This window comes from Cryptomeria japonica, chromosome 8, assembly GCF_030272615.1.
Source record: "Cryptomeria japonica chromosome 8, Sugi_1.0, whole genome shotgun sequence".
Lineage (NCBI taxonomy): Eukaryota > Viridiplantae > Streptophyta > Pinopsida > Cupressales > Cupressaceae > Cryptomeria > Cryptomeria japonica.
This window is the reverse complement of record NC_081412.1, coordinates 510,578,356-510,594,439: the sequence shown is the minus strand read 5'-3', so window position 1 is coordinate 510,594,439 and position 16,084 is coordinate 510,578,356. Positions and strand designations below refer to the sequence as shown.

Below are 16,084 nucleotides of genomic sequence, written 5' to 3'. Positions count from 1 at the left end.
AGGCACTTTAACATTACTATTACAATCCATAATCCCTACTATTATCATACCCAGTTCCAAGAAAAAATGGACCATGACCAGTCAATCTCTACAACCCCCTACATTTCTATAAATGTTTGTTATAATCTAGATTAAGTATTCCTTCCTAAATAAAAAAATGCATTACCTATTTTTTATTATTCCTTCTTTGATATGAGAGCTAAGGAGCATATTTAGAGATCCATCTCTCTTTGACCTCTTATTCTTCTTTCCTTTCATAGTTTCCCAAGCTTCTTCCATCTTTTCATGTTCCTTCTGTCCAATAATTATGATAGCACAAAAGTCTTTTCTCCACCTCAGGAATACAAGATATTTTTGTGTCTTCATTTCCTATATTTACTGGTTCAAGTCCCCTTGAGGCCCTTGTGTTTGAAATGGAAGAATCCCCCAAGTCCAAGCATCAGGGAAAACTGTGCTTGGAATCTTCTAATTCCACTAAACAATCTACAACAGTAGCCCTGTTTTCCTCCCTCTTATATCTTCCTTCTATGGCATTTTTCAAGTCCTTTCCTTGTTGTTTTTGAAAAGATCCATTGCCCATGTGAACCTATGAAGCTTTGGAGATTTCTTTTTCCACCACATAGAGGTCAATGTCTTCCTACTTCCACCATGAAGCCTGTCTTTTATTATTCCTTTTAATGCATTGGGTAGTCATATGACCTATTTGGAAAGACTGTCTACATCTAAATAGAATACCTTCATAATCCACAGGTTGCACCTAGCTTTCATTTATAAATTCTGAATAGATTTTTATAGGAGAAGCTTCCTTTGCATCCATATCCAGAAGAATACAAGCATGGGTAGTATGAAAGAAATAGAGGGAGTCCTCATCTACTTCTATAAATTTAACTAAAGTATTTCTAATAGATTCAAAATAGGATTCAATCCAATAATGCAATGGTAATTTGGGGAGTCTTATCCATATTCGTGTCTTATCAAAGGATTCAGAAGCTAGGTTGAAATTTGAATGCCAAGGTTTTAGCAACATCAAATATTTGCCTTCCCAACTCCATTGATCCTCACATATTACCTTCTTTATATCCTATGCACTATCAAAGACCAAAACAAAGTAACCACAAGCCCCAGGGAATATCTGGACATCCCCTTCCAAAATGGGGTTCCAAAATTTTGTGATACATTTATGCAACTCACCAAGGCTTTGCCAAAAGCCCATAAACCTCCCAATGAAACCCCTCTTTGAGAGAAATTTTTTATTTTCTGCTACTTTATGCCCAATATTGTGTTTGAAACAAATAGTTGCCCTCTTCTTAGATGATAGAATTGTTAGTGTAGGTTTTTTATTCCTTATTATAAGGTTTTTCCTACACATTTATTTAAGCTTGCTTAGGTTAATAAAGCATGTTTAATTAGGTGAGGATTATGAGGTGTCACCTTCCTACATGTGAACATCCATTAGCTATCTTGGGAAGATACTTTACTATCTTTAGTACGATAGATGGTTGCTCCTCATTGGTCGGTGTTGCCACCTCTTCCCTCTCTCTAATCTATATAAGCATGCTACCTAGCTTGTATTTTCATATTCGATATTGGAGATAGTTATCTGATGCTATTTTGCCATTCGAGCATTTCACATCAATCTCTTGGTATCGTTGTTATGCTGTTTCAATTGTTTTTGCATTTATAGTATATGTTTCTAACTCTTTCAATTGATTCTGGGTTATAATTTGTTTTACGGATTTTAACATGGTATCAGAGCGAGTTTTGTAAGGTTAGATACTTTGTAGAGATCTTGTAAAATCCTGTATTCTCTTCTCTTGCATTATTTTTGAAGATCTGGAGAATCATAAAGGATTTATGAAGATTCAAAAATCTTGTTTCTGTCAATCGGCTTGCATATTTTGTGTTTCAATCAGTATTGTAGGTTGCAGCATGCCTTTGCTTATCTTAGGTAGCTGATACATCCTTTGCATGCCGTTTTTTGGTTGCTGGAGTCGTTTTTTGTTGCTAAAGGCGACTGATTTACATTAGATCTACATCTTTTGTACCTAATCAGGAAAAACGCCTTCTGGGTTTTGTTCACCGCATCAAAAAACCATCTGGGTATCTTTTATTTTTTGCATGCAGCTTATATATTTTGCAGAGTCGAACTCAGAAAGCTTCAGCCGTACCCCTCTCCGTTGGCAGTTTCAGATTTGAAGACAGTTTTCAACAGCTCCGTTCTTGCTCATACGGACTCCGTTTCTCACGAATTTTTTTTGATCTTGGCTATTTTTTCGTGCTCTATGCAATAGTGTAGGCGTTTTTTGATTTGGATGCAGAGATTTTTCAGAAATTACAGATTCTCAGTCGTGACACTGCACAGTCCTCATTTTGGAAACTTCGAAAAGGCATAACTTTTGCATAAAACCTCAAATCGAAGTGATTCTTTTTTTGAAAGTGAATTTTTTTTTGTGTAGCTTGCAGTGGTGTTGTTTATTTTATTGGGTATTGTGCCCAATTTATATTTTCAGCATATGCTCCTTTTGAGGATCTGTAATAGCATTGAGATCAAGTCCACTCAGTATTTCTTGCTGATGGTAATTGTAAACGCACTAAATATAAAGTGCCAAATCAAATTTTCTTGGGGGGGTTCTTTGATTGAGTGGAAAAGGGGGGGTGTCTTGTGTGTCTCGTGCATGTTCTTTCTTCATTGAGCTTTCCTTCTTGCACAACAACAATCTTTCTTTCTTCATTAAAATGGATCAATTAACAGTACCTGTACTCACACCTTACAACTACTATGAGTGGAAATCCAAAATGACTATACAACTTAAGAAGTTAGGGTTGTTTCGAGTAACTATGGGTATTGAAACTGAACCATCTCTAATTGCAGAAAAGCCTAAATGGTTTAACAAACTTGATGAAGCTTTTGGAACTCTATGTATGTCTGTATCTCCAGATTTACTTTTTCATATTGAGTCTTCTACAACACCAAATGATGTGTGGACTACTTTAGAAAAACTCTTTGGTGCACAAGATGAACTAAGAGGACATTTATTGGAGAATGAGTTGATAGGGTTAAATCCATGCAATTTTGATACAATTCAGGATTTCTTCACAAAACTAAAGGCTTTAAGATTGTAGTTGAAACAGTGTGGGATAGAGAAGAAAGATAGTCAATTGATTCTTAGCATTCTTTCCAAACTTGGTCCTAACTACTCTGTGTTTGTTTCTACATTCTATGCCACAAAAAGTGCCTTGGGAACCACATATAAGATGCCTTCTTTAGATGATTTTGCTAATGAACTCACTAAGGAGCAAGACAAATTGGTTCAAATGGGTACAATCAAGCCCTCTAAATCTCATGCCTTGACTGCAAATCAGGGCACTAAAGATCAAAAGGGGGTTGCTAAGAAAGAGAAGAAACAAAAGAACCAAGAAGAAAAGAAGCAAGAGCAAACATCAATTGCTTCTAAAGCAATGTATAATGCCTCTTCTTCAAAAGGCGACAAGCCTAAGAAGGAGAAAATTCAGTGTTCTTATTGTAAGAAACTTGGTCATGATGAACATAAGTGCTTGAAGAAACAGATTGATCACCTGTCACATCTTCTTGAGAAGAACAATATCCAGGTGCCTGATTCTGTTAAACAAGTCTCATCAGAAGGATCTTCAAAGAACACAGAAAAGAGTAAGGGGAAAGGAAAGGGCAAGGCCTTAGTTGCAAGAGCTTCTCAACCAGATTCTTGGGTAATTGACTCAGGTGCTTCTCACCACATGGCCAATAGAAAGGAAAACTTCTCATCCTTGGAGTCATGTTCTGTGCCTGATATTCTTATGGGTAATGATACACCAGAAGAAGTTCTTGGGAGAGGGTCTGTTAACGTTGGTGATGGGACATTCCATGATGTTCTTTGTGTGCCTTCTTTTTCAACTAATCTCCTATCTGTCTACCAGATCACCCATACAGGTTCTGGTAAGAGAGTTGAATTTACACCTGATTCTGTGGTTATTAGTGATCTGCACAATGGGTCTACAGTCGCTATAGGAAAAGTTGATAACCATTCTCGGCTCTATCATTTTTCTCATTTTGTTCCTGATTCTCCTTCACTTGCATTGCTTACTCACTCAGATGAGGTGAGTCGTTTGTGGCATCAGCGGTTTGGGCACTTGAATTACCGCTACTTGCAGCAGCTCAGTCAACATGACATGGTTACAGGGTTGCCTTCTATTCGATTCTCTGATGGATTTTGTCAAGGTTGCATTCTTGGCAAGCATCCTGAAGAAAAATTTGACAAAGGCAAAGCATGGAGAGCCACACAGCTCTTGGAGTTAGTACACAGTGATTTGGCTGGTCCATTTCAGCATCCTTCATTCAGTAGAGCTAGATATGTATTGACCTTCATTGATGATCTTTCCCGATACACCTTTGTATATTTTCTCAAACAAAAGTTTGAAGTATTTGAGTCTTTTCAGGAATTTAAAGCTTTTGCAGAGAAACAATCTGGGAAGGTTGTCAAGGTTCTGCGCACTGATAATGGCGGGGAATATGTCAACCAAAGGTTTGAGCAGTTTTGTGCCTCGGAGGGTATTAATCTTCAGCACATAGTTCCCTATAGTCCACAACAAAATGGAGTTGCAGAACGAAAGAATCGGTCATTGAAGGAAATGGCCAATTGCATGATCCACTCCAAATCATTGGCACCTCAGTATTGGGCAGAGGCCATCAACTGTGCATGTTATATCCAGAACCGGGTTCCTCACCGAGCTGTGAAGGGGGTAACTCCTTTTCAAGCTTGGACCGGTCGGAAACCCACAGTCAAGCACTTCCGAGTGTTTGGGTCTCCTGCATGGGCCCACATTCCAGCAGAGAAACGCAAGGCAATGGATCTGCAGAGTAGGCCTTGCATATTTGTTGGCTATCCAGATGGTTTCAAAGGCTACAGGCTACTCCACCCTACCACACATGAGCTCTTCATTGAGAGGAGTGTTCAGTTTGAGGAAGATACTTCTTCTTCCACTTCTCCATCCTTCATTCCCATGGAGACACTACGACTTCATGATGATAGTTCTTCTGAGGATCTTAATCTTCCCGAGGAGTCTTCTTCCTCCACTTTAGATGGTGATGATGAGGGTTCATCTTCCTCCTCTCTTAGTCATCATTCAGAGGATGATGATTCTCCTGCCACTGGGCCTCTTTGGGCTCGTCAGACTTTGGAGTCGGCAGGTGATTGGGTTGGTGATCCTTCAGATGCAAGACGAACAAGGTCACAGTTCGAGCAGGCTCCTCATCTCTTCTTTGCTTCAGCTTCTGATCCACAATTCTTTAGGGAAGCGTCTGGTGTCCCCGAGTGGGATGCTGCTATGCAGAAAGAGTTCAGTTCCTTGGAAAGGAACCATACTTGGGATTTAGTCCCACTTCCTAAGGGAAGAAAACTTGTTCGATGCAAGTGGGTCTATCGAACAAAATTTGCTGCAGATGGGTCAGTTGACAAACATAAGGCTCGCTTGGTCACAAAAGGATTCTCCCAAGTTCCTGGGATTGACTACTCTGAGACTTTTGCGCCGGTTGCCAAGATGACTTCAATCCGACTTGTCCTTGCCATTGCTGCAGCCCATCGCTGGGATGTTCATCAAATGGATGTGAAGAGTGCCTTTCTTCACGGTGACCTTCAGGAGGAGATATATATGGAGCAGCCACAGGGGTTCATCCAGGATCCTTCACTTGTTTGTCGACTTTGGAAGTCTCTCTATGGTCTTAAACAAGCCCCACGAGCCTGGTATGCCAAGATGGACTCCTTTCTTCTATCAGTTAGGTTCACTCGGTGCCATTCTGATCCGAACGTCTATATTTTGCAGTAGGATGATACTCTCACTTTCCTTGTTCTCTATGTTGATGACTTGCTGATTACAGGGAGTTCCTCATCCACTATCAAGGCAGTGAAAACTACCCTTCATGATCGTTTTCTGATGTCTGACTTGGGTCTTCTTCACTATTTCTTGGGCATTGAGATTACACAGTCTTCGGCTGGTATCTTTCTTTCTCAGCCCAAGTATGCTCTTGATATGCTCTCTCGATTTCACATGGCTGATTGTAAGCCTGCACCAACTCCATTTCTATCAGGGGTCAAACTTGAGGCTTCTTGTTCTTCACCTTTGGTAGATGCTACCTTGTATCGCCAATTGGTTGGGAGTCTCATATACTTGACTCACACACGGCCTGATATTTCTTATACAGTGGGCCTAGTCTCCAGGTTCATGCAAGAGCCACATGAGTTGCATTGGAAAGAAGCTAAGCGGATTCTTCACTATGTACAGGGCACTCACAGTTATGGGATTCATTTTGCAGCAGGCGTGGATATTGACTTGGTGGGATACACAGATTCAGATTGGGCAGGTGATTCTCAGGATCGCAAGTCTACTTCCGGGTATTGCTTCTCTCTTGGTTCTGGTCCGATTTCTTGGTCAAGCAAGAAGCAGTCTGCTATTGCTCTTTCATCTACAGAGGCTGAGTATCGAGGAGCAGTCAATGCTGCTACTGAGGCCATTTGGCTTCAACACATTCTCACTGAGTTTGGCATTTCCTTTCGGAAGCCTACAATCATCTTTTGTGACAACCCGAGTGCTATTCAGATCTCTCGCAATCCGGTCCATCACCAGCGGACCAAACACATTGAGATTCACATGCACTACATTCGAGAGTTGATTCATGAGCAGGTTCTTGATCTCCAGTATTGTTCAACATCAAATCAGACAGCGGACATCTTCACCAAACCCTTCACTGAGAGCAAGTTCATTCATTTGCGAGCTTTGCTTGGGGTGCGGCGGGCGTCCTCCTTTTAGGGGGCTTCTTAGCTCCTTTCTTTCTCTCTCTATTTTGGGGGGGGGCATACTCTCTTTTGTCGGGGGGGGGCTTCTTCTCTCTTGGGGGGGAATTTCATTGTACATGGGTACCTCATCAGGCTTGATTTGTCGGGACCCATCTCTGTACCCACCTAAGCTATGCTTAAGGGGGGGTGTTAGTGTAGGTTTTTTATTCCTTATTATAAGGTTTTTCCTACACATTTATTTAAGCTTGCTTAGGTTAATAAAGCATGTTTAATTAGGTGAGGATTATGAGGTGTCACCTTCCTACATGTGAGCATCCATTAGCTATCTTGGGAAGATACTTTACTATCTTTAGTACGATAGATGGTTGCTCCTCATTGGTCGGTGTTGCCACCTCTTCCCTCTCTCTAATCTATATAAGCATGCTACCTAGCTTGTATTTTCATATTCGATATTGGAGATAGTTATCTGATGCTATTTTGCCATTCGAGCATTTCACATCAATCTCTTGGTATCGTTGTTATGCTGTTTCAATTGTTTTTGCATTTACAGTATATGTTTCTAACTCTTTCAATTGATTCTGGGTTATAATTTGTTTTACGGATTTTAACAAGAATACGCTCCTTCACTTCATCTGCCCCAAATAGACTAGACCACATCACCCCACTTGACCAAGAAGATCCCCATTCACTACCACCATTTTGTTCACCTCTGAGGGCTTTCACACCACACTTCTCTTAACCAATAGTTTTGTCCATCCCCTTTAGGCCTCCACACATAGAAGGCATATCAACTTCACTCTTCTCAATTTGTGATATACTCGATTCTCCCTGTTTTAGGGAACCCCTAGCTTTACAATTATACATCTTACCCTATTTCAAGGACGACACACTACCAAAGGTAGAAACACCACCAAATTCAGATACATTTGAGAAAACAAACCAACAAATAGAACAGTCCTTCCCAATATTATCACAAATTGAATGTGACCTAAAAGCCTACTTATTAGCCTAAGATGCATCTGAGATTCCATGATTCAAGGAAACCCTAGTTTTTGTGAAAATTCTATTGCAACTACTGATTATTAATCTCCTATCTTGTATGGATTATTTGACTGCCAAAAATTAATTCACAACAAATATTAAAAAAGAAAACAACTGCAACTTCACAAATAAAACCACAGAAAGAAAATATGCAACACAATGAAAATGATATTTTTGCACAAATTGTCCCTGGAAAAGCCCCAAAGGGAGAACCAGTTCTATAGATGAGGAATTTTATTAAACTTTAGCAAATCAAGAGATACACAAATTGCTTGCCTCTTACTGGAAGATCTCAAGCACTATTCTCCTCCAGAAATTTTCCTCTCAACTTATCCTGCTTTAATTCTACTCATGTTGTCTCCAATGCTATCACTGCACCCTTTCTATGACTGTAAAACTATTTACTAAGACTACAAATTAATTTTCTATGACTTGAAATTCTTCTCTTGAAGTGTGTGTTCTCCAAATGCCCATTCACCCCTTTTATACTAATTTCATTGAAAAACCAATGGCCATGATTTAATCTCAATCAACGACTAAGATTAATTAGAGTCTAACAAGCCATAACTAATTGGTTGCTAGATGTCTCTACAAGAAATAATTAATTAATTAAATAATTTTCTAGGCTCTAAACAAATTCCAAGAAAACAATTATTTACTAATTCTTGGGAATGGAGATGACAGATGTCCGAGCTACTCAAACTAACACTCCCTCTTAGCAAGGAATGTGTTCTGCATGACAGACAACTTTTCTATGAAGAAAATGATTTTTCTCTTTCCTAATGCTATTGTCAAAATGTCTTCTACATGTTGATCTGTAGGTATATATTGTAGCTAAACAATCCCAATTGTACACAATCCCTGATGTCTATATGCTTAGACTAATCCTAAAATACTAGATTCTCAGATAATTGAATACAACTCTGATTGTCGCACTGTATCACAGTAGTCTCAATCCTCTGACCAAACAAGGGTACTAGCAACTTCCAAAGCCATATCACCTCACACGTCACCATGCTAGCTGCTATGTATTCTGCTTCTATAGAACTCAGAGCCACAAACTTTTTCTTCCTGCTGTACCAAGAGACAACTCCTAATCCTAAGCTAAAGCAGCACCCTGAAGTGTGTTTCCTATCCGTTGTACTTCCTGCCCAATCTGCGTCAATATAGCCTATCAACCTGATACCATCACCTCTAGCATATCTAATCCCACACTCCATTGTACCACACAAATACCACAACACGTGATTTGACATTATTCAATGCACTCTCTTTGGTTTGACCATGAATTGACTAAGAGAGTTTACTACAAAAGATATATCTAGCCTAGTGTTGACCAAATACGCATGAGAGAACCAATCAACTGCCTATATAAGGTGCAATCTACATCCTTCTCCCTAGATTTGTCTACCGTCTTCCAATCTGTGATTATAGGTGTAGACATGGCTTTGTAACTCTCCATCTCAAACCTCCTTAAGATTTCAATGCACTATTTCCCTTGTCCTAGGAAAATCTCTCCATCTGTCTACCATACCTCCATGCCTAGGAAGTAGTGCATAAGCCCCAAATCCTTCATCTTGAACTTTGTTGAAAGGTCCCTTTTGCACTCCTTTATGAGCCCAGGGAACCTATTAGAAACACGTCCTCCACATATAGAACAAGAATGAGAACCTCGCCCCCAACACTAAGTCGTAGAGGTTAGCATCTGCATCACTCTTCACAAAGACCATTCCCTACAAGTATCTATCAATTCGCTCATATGATGCTCTAGGATCCTGCTTGAGTGTATACAAGGATCTCTTCAATCTAAAAATGTAGGTTTCATTGTTGTGTGCTACAAAGCCCTTTGGTTGTTCTATGTATGCCTCCTCTTTCAATTCACCATTAAGAAACACCATCTTGACATCCATTGGATGGATCTACCATCCCATCTATGCTACAAGTGATATCATGACTCATATAGAAGTATACCCAGCCACTGGAGTGAATGTCTCCTCATAAGCTATTCCCTCCTTCTAAGAGAACCATTTGGCCACAAACCTTGCCTTGTATTTATCAATGCTACCATCAATACCATGTTTGATCTTATAGATCTGACATGATCCAACCACTGCCCTATTTGTTGGTCTAGGGATAACTTCCCACAAATTGTTCTACACTATTGAGGCATATTTTTCAACCATCACATCTCGCCACACCTATTGTTGTGTGGCTTCCTGATAGTTTGAAGTTTCACTATCTACGAACTGACTAACTAATGCCACATAGTCATTAAACTTGGCTGGTTGTCTCCACTGTCTATTACTCATCCTAGGTGCTCCCACAAACTCTTGAGTATCCCTATGTGTTTGTTGAACCTCATGGTTCCTGTTGCCAACTACAGAGGATGAAACATCAACCTCCATGTCTACTTGATGCATCTCTTGGACTTGCTGCATCTATTTCTCCATATTCTATTAGCTCTCAACACTTGAGCATGTGCTTGTGCTAGTAACTGTACTTGCACTTTGTTTTCCCTGATTAGGTTGAATGATCCTTGGAGATTTTATTGGCTGTTCACTCTGATAATCTCATGGCAATCTCTAGACCTCCTAAATGCCTTATCCTCCATGAATTTGACATTACATCTAACTATAATCCTCTTGTTCCCTAGATTAAATATTTGGTATGCCTTTGAGGTTTCACTATACCCCACAAAGTACCCCCTCTCCGCATTGTGATCTAACTTGGAACGTGTAGCCCTTGAAATATGACAATACACCAAAATTCCAAATATCCTAAAGTGACTGACATCCATCTTATAACCTATAAAAGCTTCCTCTGGTGTCATCTTCCCCAATACTTTATCCAGAATCCTGTTCTGTATGTATATTGTCATACTGCATGCCTCATCCTATAAGTAACATGGCATGTTCTAGTCATGTAGCATAGCCCTTGTTGCCCCCGATATAGAACTGTTCTTCCTCTCAGCAACCCCATTCTATTGCAGGTTTTAAGGAACGGTCCACTCTTACTTGATTCCTTATGTGGTACAAAACTCCTGGAGCAGTTTCCCTTTGTACTCTCCTCTGTTGTCTAACTAAAGAACCTTTATCTTCCTACCTTTTGAATTCTCTACTAGAGCTTTGAACTCTTGGAAGCGACTGAAAACATAATTCTTGGTCTTCAGGAAGTATATCCAGGTCTTCCTAGAGAAATCATCAATAAAAGTAACAAAGTACTCGTATCCTCTGAGAGGCTTCATCGATATTGGTCCACATATATTTGAATGTACTTGATTGAGAACACCCTTGGATCTGGTGTCACTCCTTGGAAAAGTTTCTTCTGCAAACTTCCCCAATACACATCCCTTACATACATCATCATGCTCCATGTTCACCTCTGGAATACCTGTCACTGTCTCAAGAAGCAATTTAAGTGGTCCATGATGTATATGGCCCATCCTTCTATGCCATATCTATCCTCGATCTCTAGGACTACTTCTCATGAATGCCTTAGGAGTATCAAACTGCAACCTATAAAATCGGCCACTCCTAACTCCAATAGCTATAGGTGATTTCCAATCCTTATGATCAAAACATGCATCCCTCTAAAGTGTACATTGTAGCCTTTATCCTGAAGAACGAATATAGAAATCAGGTTCATACCTAAGCCTGACACATGCAACACATCATGATTAGGAATTAGCTTGCCATTCGCCCTCTGAAATTGAACAGTCCCTTTCCCAACTGGATTGAGTTTGGACATGTTCCCCATAGAAATCTAGATTCTGATGTCCTTTTCCTTATATTTGGAGAAGTACTCTATAAATCTTATCATATGAAATTATACCCCACTATCTATATACCAAACACTTTGTGAGGTTGAGCTAACCATATAAGCTATGAGTGAAAACTCATTCTCCATTCTACTGGAAAACTCATCTGTACTTGCTGGAGATGCCATATTTCTTGCCTTTCTTTTCATTCTTCTTCCTTTGCGGGCAATGACTGACATAGTAGCCAAAATCATGACAACCATAAAACTTGATCTTAGATAGATCCTTCTTCTTCTTCTCACTTTGTGGATTTGATCCTTTGCTAGACCCCTTCTTAGCTTTCCCTTTTCCTACTAGGGCAACGTTTTGCTGTTCTACCTCACTTTTCTAACTTTGGCTACTGGTCCCACTGACAAGACTTAGTCTAAGCTCCTCCCGAGTGAAGTCGCTCCATAGTAGATTTGAACTTGGTAAGGTATCTTGTCCATTAATAACTTGAACAAAGACATCCCACTGCTTATTAGACCCATTTAGGGCTATTCGTACTAGTTCGTCATCATTAAGGTTTATCTCCAACAGTTACCAACTCATACTTGATAACTCTAAGCCTAGTGAGGTAACTTTAAGCCTAGTGAGGTAACTTGTAACATCTTCTACCTTGTTCATCTGAGTATTCCTTAACTTTTCTCTGAGAATCAACTTCCTGTTAGTGGTAGCATTCGAGTATAGATTCAAAAGGCCATCCCTAATTTTCTTTGTTGTGTCTAACTCTGCAATATCCAGAACAATATGATCCTTGACACGATCAAGAATCATCCTCCTTGCCTTGGCATCTTCCTTCTTATATGCTAAGAGTTGTGTTTGATATGGGTTTTATTTAATAATTTTTAAAGGAACTAGATGTGATTAGGATTTAATCTAGAATTTCATATCTAATTCATGATTAGGGAAATTGATGAGGAGATGTGGTAACCATACAAGAGTGAATACTATATCATTTTTTAATGAAAATAATTATTATTTATCAATTCATATTGATTGTGGAGTTAACAAATTTGATTGATGGTAAAATACAAGTATAAAGGATTTAATTAAATGTATAAAAGAGTTAAGGAGAGTGACTATTTGTATGAAGTAGCTAATTGATTGCATGAATGAGTGAAGTGGATTTGATTATGAGTGAAACTACAAATAAATTTGGATGAACTGATTAGACTTATTTGTTAAGTAGGTCAAGTAGATTTAATTAATTAAATTATTAATATGCATGAGATTGAAATCAAAATGAAATTTATTTATTAATAGATAATAAATAAATAAATAAATAAACAACTAGATAAATTGAGTAAATAAGTAAATAATGATGAATAATGGTAGCCAAATTTGATTAAATAATTAAGAATTATTTAATTAAGTGATTACTTGATGACAAGATCCTAGGAGGTATGTGAGTGAAGATTAGGTGATGTTAGTAATGATTTGGTGATGATTGAATGAAAGGGAGGATTAGATGATAAAATGAGACATTAAATGACTAATGGATGATTAAACAACAATTAGTACCTAACTGAGTAGGATGTGTACCTAATTCCCAAGATGAAAAATGAGACATTAAATACTAATGGATAATAAAACAACAATTCGTACGTAACTGAGTAGGATGTGTACCTAATTCCCAAGATGAAAAATGAGACATTAAATACTAATGGATAATAAAACAACAATTCCTACGTAACTGAGTAGGATGTGTACCTAATTCCCCAAGATGAAAAATGAAGATATTGACAATATTATTGTGTGTACATCACGCTTATGTGCAGTTTGCTTCAGAGCCAACATTGTGATTGAAACTGTTTCACCGCATGAGATATGAATTCAGTATTGACTATTAGGATGCCTATTTATATTGAATGAAGCTTTAAAAATCCACCACAATATTGATTAATAATTAGGAGTAGTTCTGTCCTTGTCTCCTGTAAGGGCATCATGACATCCTCGTTACAATCTCCTCTTGAAGATGGTCTCCCTGTAATTGACATTTCACAATTTCCCAAGGAAATTGAGGGAGATCATCTTCAATATCTTCCGGAGGTTGTCAAACTTAGAGAAGCTTGTGAAGAATGGGGATTTTTCAGGCTGGTGAACCATGGAGCTTCACAAGATCTTCTGCAAAAGGTTATATGTGTAAGCCAGGATTTGGTGTCGATGCCCATGCAGGTTAAGAACAGAATCACAACTTGTAATCCCTCCAAGAGTTATGGTCGTAACGCCGGTATTCCGATTCCTTCTGAGACATTTTGCTTCCTTGACATTACCCAATCCAAATTCAATCCTTGAAATATAAGGAAACTCTAACTTCTGGTATGCTATCCACGTCTTGTTTTTGTTTTTTCATTTCAGAAGATATAAATGTCTCATAATTGAAAGTAAATAGAATAAATAGTCTGTATATCGTTATTTTTTTTAATTGTGGCGACCTAGAATTTGGTCAAATGGATATCCCTCAGTCTTTGGCTCTTAGTAGAAGAAGTTCAGCCTATTGACTGGTGTTTGTATTGGGTGACAAAAAATACTTTATGAAGACCCTGGCTGGGCTGACAGCTAGCAGACTTCATGCCCTTGCTGGGTTGTCTTGCTCCCAAATCTGAACCTCCATCAAAAAAAATAAAATAACTACTCTTTAAAATTCTGATACTATTCTCACTACTGGAATTCTGGTGCTATTATATTGCAGTGAAGCGATGGGTACATTCAGTTTATTTCTGTCAGATCTTGCAAAGAGAATACTTAAACTCATTCTTGTAAGCCTCGGTTTGGACTCGGAGGCTTTCTATCACTCTGATTTTGAAAAATGTAAAGTCTGGTTGCGAAAAAACGGTTTTCATCTCATGGAAAATCAACTGGAGATGAGGCTTTGAGTGCTCACGCAGATCGGGGTTGCCTGACAATCCTTCACACTGATGAAGAGGAAGGGTTCGAGGTACGATCCAAAGAAGGAAGGTGGATCAACGTTAAGCCTTCACCAAACTCCCTTATTGTCAACTTAGGGATCTCCCTTAAGGTGTAAATTAATCCTTCCTTTGTTCCCCGTTATTATACTTTAAATAGAATTTTTGTTGCGTAGTTCTTAAGATTGTTTGATCGCAGGCATGGAGCAATGGTAGATTCAGGTGTGCAGTTCCCCGCGTGATATGTAAAGGGTGGCAGAATCGTTTAGCGGTTCCCCTTTTTTTAAGCTTTGCAGACGATGCCCGAATTTCGGCTCCAGAGGAGCTTGTGAATGAAAATAATGCACGGCGATATAAACCTTTTATTTTCTGTGAATTGCAGTCTGAATTGCGGAAAAAATTTGAGAAATTATAAAGAAGATAAAGAACAAGTCAAAGTGATCGAACGATTTGCTTGCACACCAATGAGCTACATTTTAGCAGCTCTAGTATTTTATTTATATTATAGCATTGAATTTCTTCGTTACGTCTAATTATGATCATACTGCGCAGTGTTTCATGGGTCTTAACATTTCCAAGATAGATATAGGGAAGTTAATTTTCGGAAATGGGTGTTAAAGATTTGTGTGACATTTGTAAAATTGTGCTATGGTATGTACCTGAGGTTAATATTACATAGTTACTAGTACTGGCATTCAAACAAGGTGCAACGTTTAGGCTGCAAAATCTACTTCCCCTAGAAAAAATGCAATATATTGGAGTAAAGTTAAAAACTCTCTGTGATTAAAATTGACACCCATCATATTGCATGACACCCATCAAAAATAAATGCATGAAAAACTAGAAAAAAATATTTATTTATTTTTGCTCTCAACTACTACTCAATCTGAGTTTAACTATTATTCAATTCTATTTATCTCCATCATACTAATAGTTAACTTTGTCAAAATAATATTATAATAATAATATAACGATATGATAATATAATAATAAAAATATTAAAAATATAGTAATATCTTAATAATAATATAATATTGATTACAATATCATAATATAATAATAAATTAGTATTAATTATTATATAATAATATAATTATTTTTTAAGTGGAATAATAAACAAATATGATATCTTTCAACATACTTCAATGAACTTCTATTTCAAAATTCTACTAGTTTATTCTCTAAATTAAAAACTTTAAAAATCAAATATTAAAAAATAATTAAATATAAATAAAAATATAAAAAGTACAAAATTAATGTTTATAAATAAACTATGAAAAAATTTGATACAATTTAAAATCATAAAATATACTTTTACACCAAAAATTCATTTTTACCAATGATACATAATCCACTATAAAATTATTAAAAATAAACACAAACTATAAAAATGATATATTTATTAAATTATGATTGAAATATTCATAAATAACTATTTTTTTAAAAATTTAATTTAAAATTATTGATGATGTTTCTACAATAAAAATGCATCTTTATAAATAGAATAAAATTAACTATTAAAAAAATAAATA

At 37.6% G+C, this 16,084-nt stretch overlaps 1 long non-coding RNA gene across 1 annotated transcript; it reads left to right on the top strand.

The window, feature by feature from the left end:
* Positions 1-13,562: 13,562 nt before the first annotated feature.
* Positions 13,563-15,178, top strand: LOC131057238 (uncharacterized). Its single transcript, XR_009108918.2, has 3 exons — positions 13,563-13,965; positions 14,339-14,665; positions 14,752-15,178. It is a non-coding gene; the product is annotated as an uncharacterized LOC131057238 (long non-coding RNA).
* Positions 15,179-16,084: the final 906 nt, after the last annotated feature.